Consider the following 5469-nt stretch of genomic DNA (forward strand, 5'->3'; position numbering starts at 1 on the left):
GGCAAGGGGGAATCGGGTCAGTGGCTCACCGCGGAGCTGCAGGGATGGTTAGCGGGCTCGGGGACGGCCGGAGTGCAGCGAATCGACGGCGATGATCTCCGGTGGCCGAGGAGGGGAACGGCGATGTTGGCGGTGATGCAGGGCTTCCGGAGACCCGTGGATCGGTGAGGAGGAAGAGGGGGTCGAGCCGGAGCTCCTGAGCTCAGCAGGGGGGGGCGAGGGGTGGCCGGTGACGGCTGCTATGGCGAACGGCGGCGATGGTGGTGTTCGGCCGTGAGAGAGGGAGCGAGGGAGAGGAGGGAGGAACCGAGGGAGAGTGAGAGAGAGCAGGGGGGAGGGCGTGGCGTCGTCCGGGGCATCGAGACGAGGAGGGGAGGGCAAGCAGGCAGGCGAGCAGGTGGCGTGGCGCGGTGGCGCGCGCGCGCGCCGGCCACACTCCCCTCCCTCTGTCGAGGACGAAGACGACAGAGGAGGGAGGCGGGCTGGGCCGCCTGCTGGCTGGGCCGGCCAGCTGGCTGGGCTGCACAGGGAGGAGCCCAGGTAAGCTCCTCCTTTTAATTATTTTTCTTTTTCTAATTTCTGACATTTGTTTTGATTTAAATAAAATATTAAATCATTTATTTACCTTATGCCAATTTTTGCAGGAGCTAGATATATTATTCCAGAGCTCCTTTATAATTGGCATAATATTTGGACATATATTAATATATATAACTAATATATTTCCAATGCAAATATTTATGCATTAATTCCAAATGCCCAAAATAAATACCTATGAGCTCTTAAAAATATTGGTTTGATTTTTATCTCTGTCCAATATTTTCAGAGAGCAACATGAGCATTTTCTTGGACCTTTTTGGAGAAATTTTTATTTGGATCATTTTCAAAAATGATTCTGAGGGTTTCACAAATCCCCATTTCAAATTAAATGGAAATTTAAACATGATGCACACACTCTGATGCATGACTAGCTAGGGTGTGACACCTCGAGCCATAGGACGTTGGCTATTTTGCCCGCCATGGCACCTCCGCACTCCGCCTGGTTGCCGCGCACCACCTTTGGCTTGACGTTGAAGGTCTTGAGCCAAAGGCCGAAATGGGGGCAGATGCAGAGGAAATCCCCGCACACAATGATAAACACCGAGATATTGAGGATGAAGTTCGGGGCCAGATCGTGGAAATCTAGGCCGTAGTAGAACATGAGCCCGCGGACAAATGGGTGGAGAGGAAAACCCAGTCCGCGGAGGAAGTGGGGAAGAAATACTACCCTCTCATGGGGCTTTGGGGTGGGGAGAAGCTGCCCCTCCTCAGGAAGCCGGTGCGCGATGTCTTTGGACAGGTATCCGGCCTTCCTTAGCCTTTTGACATGGCCCTCCGTGACGGAGGAGACCATCCACTTGCCTCCCGCTCCGGACATTGTTGGAGAAGGTTGAGGTAGGAAGTGCGGGCTTGGGCGCTGGAGCTCGGGTGCACAGAAGATGGATAGGCAAAGGAGGAAGAAGGCGTAGGTAAAAAGGTGGATCCTTATCCCCTTATATGAGCGGATGCGACTATGCGTCCCCACCAGCCTAGTAAAACTCGCTTGCCTCCCAAGCGCTGTGATAAATGGTGTGGTTGGGTTACCCACGTCCACATTGATGAGAATCCCGTAAATGGAGGACACGGTCTCTGCTTTGACAAGACGTGCCAAGGAAACCGCCTCGCAAAACACGCTGAGGTGGAAAAGTGAAAACGATTCGAATAAAGGCTTGGCCATAGTGTGATGTCGCGCTGCGGAATACGTTAGCAGATTAGATTTGTGTTAATATTATTCTCTCTGTGGCAATACGTGGAAACTTATTTTGCAGAGCCAGACACTACTCTTGGTGTTTACAAACTTTTATGAAGAATTTGGAGGAGGAACCCGCCTTGCAATGCCGAAGACAATCTACGCACCGGACTCGTTGTCATTGAAGCCTGGTTCAGGGGCTACTGAGGGAGTCCTGGATTAGGGGGTGTTCGGGTAGCCAGACTATACCTTCAGCCGGACTCCAGGACTATGAAGATACAAGATTGAAGACTTCGTCCCGTGTCTGGATGGGACTTTCCTTGGCGTGGAAGGCAAGCTTGGTGATGCGGATATTCAAGATCTCCTACCATTGTAACCGACTTTGTGTAACCCTAACCCTCTCCGGTGTCTATATAAACCGGAGGGTTTTAGTCCGTAGGATAACTTCATCATACAACAATCATACCATAGGCTAGCTTTTAGGGTTTAGCCTCCTTGATCTCGTGGTAGATCTACTCTTGTACTACCCATATCATTAATATTAATCAAGCAGGACGTAGGGTTTTACCTCCATCAAGAGGGCCCAAACCTAGGTAAAACATCATGTTCCTTGCCTCCTGTTACCATCCGGCCTAGACGCACAGTTCGGGACCCCCTACCCGAGATCCGCCGGTTTTGACACCGACAACGCCCCCGATTTGACCGTACACTAATCATACACGCAAATGTGTACGATCAAGATCAAGGACTCACGGGAAGATATCACAACACAACTCTAGACACAAATTAAAATAATACAAGCTTTGTATTACAAGCCAGGGGCCTCGAGGGCTCAAATACATAAGCTCAAAAACACAAGAGTCAGCAGAAGCAACAATATCTGAGTACAGACATGAGTTAAACAAAGTTGCCTTAAGAAGGCTAGCACAAAAGCAGCAACGATCGAAAAGGCAAGGCCTCCTGCCTGGGAGCCTCCTAACTACTCCTAGTCGTCTGTAGTCTTCACGTAGTAGTAGGCATCCTCCGTGTAATAGTAGTCATCGGTGGTGTCGTCTGGCTCCTGTGATCCGTCATCTGGTCGCAACAATCGGGTATGTGGGAAAAGAAGTAGCAAAGCAACCGTGAGTACTCATCCAAAGTACTCGCAAGACTTACATCAGATCTAAACTAAGTATGCATCTGTATCAAAGGGAAAGGGTTGTATCTGTGGACTAAACTGCAGAATGCCAGAAGAGAAGGGGGAAAGCCTAGCCTATCGAAGACTAGTATCTTCTGGAAACCACCATCTTGCAACAATAGGAGGGAGTAGAGTAGCATAAAGTAAAGTAGCAGTAATGTTATCAACCTCGGCCAGAGATCCTTTCTCGACTCCCTACGAGAAAGCAATCCCAGAGCCATACTATCCAGTTATCATCTCATATCCAAGTCTCATCTCCATGTCTCATCTCAAGTATCCAGTTCTAGTTGTATCGATCGGGATACAACTCCAAGTGTCCGTTACCGTAGGACAGGCTATCGATAGATGTTTTCTTCCCTGCAGGGGTGCACCAACTTACCCACCACGCTCGATTAACTCCGGCCGAACACACTTTCCTGGGTCATGCCCGACCTCGGCCAAACAATAAGCCGCAACCCAACCTAGGCTTAATAGAGAGGCCTGCACGCCGGACTAAACCTATGCCCCCAGGGGTCATGGGCCATCTCCCCGGGAACTCCTGCACGTTGTGAACGCGGCCGGTGAGCAGACCTAGCTACCTCCTTCAACAAGGTTGGTGCTTTCCAGTCCAACCCGGCGCGCGCCGCTCAGTCGCTGACGTCTATTAAGCTTCGGCAGATGTATATGACGCAGAACACCCATACTATGCCCACGTGATGGTTAGTGCTATCAGGCCAGAGGCCCCTCGGATCAAATATCCAAATCATAGTGGATTAGGAACGCGCGGTAATGAGCAGAGACTCACGACCAATGTGACCCCGTCGCCCCATCTCGAGTACTTGCGGCAAGGGCTAAGAATGCCCGGCCATGCCTCGTAAGTATCTCGCGGGCACCTTCCAGGTCAACCCGTCTCCACATCACTCGCAATTAAGCTCGCGCGGGTACCCCTCAGGGTCGACCCGTCTTTCCAAGTATCAGGGGTAAAATCCAAGTATCCGTGTGTCCAAACAGCAAGGGGAAAACCCGAGGAATCACCCCCGGTGAATTCCACTCGATGTAATCATCAAGGTGAACGTAAGAGGATCCACCCTCGAGGTTCACACTTGATGGGTTGCACGACAGAGCCGTATCGGAAGTGGTTAAGGAGGAAATAACCCTCGATGACCATGACCGAATAACTACACTACAGGTTAACAACAGAAGTGCTGAAGAGGTCTCACCCTCGGCACTCGATTGTAGCTCTGCAGAGTCGTACAACTAGGGGGGTGATGTGAAGTGTCGGGGCCTGGACGTCGATCATGCTGATCGAGTCATCAAACATAAAGCGGGGCAACTGAGACAAGATGGGGTCACTGATGGATCACTAACCAACCTATACTAAGCAGTTTAGGATAAGTAGGTAAGGTATGAAAGCAGGTAACAACAACAAGCTATGCATCAGAGTAGGATCATACAAAACGCAGTAGCAGTTCTAATGCAAGCATGAGAGGGAAAGAAATGGCCGATATTAGAATGCTCAAGGAGGGTTTGCTTGCCTGGTTGCTCTGGCAAGTAGGGGTCGTCGTCGATGTAGTCGATCACAGGGGCAACATCTGTCTCAGGGTCAACCGGGGAGAAGAGGAGGAAGAAACAGTAAATACACGCAAACATAAGCATAACAAGACAATAAGCAACGCTAGGGGTGTTTTAACGCAGTGCTACGCGATACTAGCGAAGGAGGGTAACATCCAGGAAAGTTTCTCCCGGTTCCGGACGTCTGTCAGACAGATGAACCGGAGGGGAAAAGTTCAACGTTTTCTATGCTAGGGACGTGTGATAGACGAACGGAGGGCGTAATCGGATTTGTCTCATCGTTCTGAGCAACTTTCATGTAGAAAACATTTTCATCCAAGCTACGGATTATTTTCTACGATTTTTCAAAGTTTTATTAATATTCTGGAATTAATAGAATTAATTTAAATAGATAAAGGCCATTACTGTGTCGGCATGACATCAACATGATGTCATCAGCCAAGAGTCTGTTAGACTGGTCAAACTAGTACATGGGTCCCGGTTGTCATTGACTAACACTAATTAATAGCTTAATTAGTTAATAAGTTAATTAGGTTAATTAACAGGATTAATTAAGTTAATTAACTAATTTTAATTATTATGATTGTGTCTTTTGCTTAACACTTTTATTTCCGTTTTTCTATACTATTACAGGGATGGGCCCCACGTGCCATAGGCATAGAGGCCAGAACGGGCTAACGGGTGAAACGGGGCAGAGCCCCAGGGTGCGGTCACGGGCGCTGGGCAGCGGACACCGGAGCGCGCGACAGCGCGGGCGAGCGTAGGCGGGCGCGGCGGCCGGAAAGGAGGCCACGGTGCGGGGAGGCGGCGGATGCCGGCGAAGGTAGCCGCGTGGGGATGGGGAGCAGGGCCGGCCGCAGCCAGAGTCAGGCGCGGGCGGGGCGCGGCCTGGGAGCGTGGTGAGCGCACGCGAGGGAGGTGGCAGTGCGCCGGCGCACGCGTCGGGCATGGTCGAGGCACAAACGGCGCGAGC

Source organism: Triticum aestivum, chromosome 5A (assembly GCF_018294505.1).
Source record: "Triticum aestivum cultivar Chinese Spring chromosome 5A, IWGSC CS RefSeq v2.1, whole genome shotgun sequence".
NCBI classification, from domain to species: domain Eukaryota; kingdom Viridiplantae; phylum Streptophyta; class Magnoliopsida; order Poales; family Poaceae; genus Triticum; species Triticum aestivum.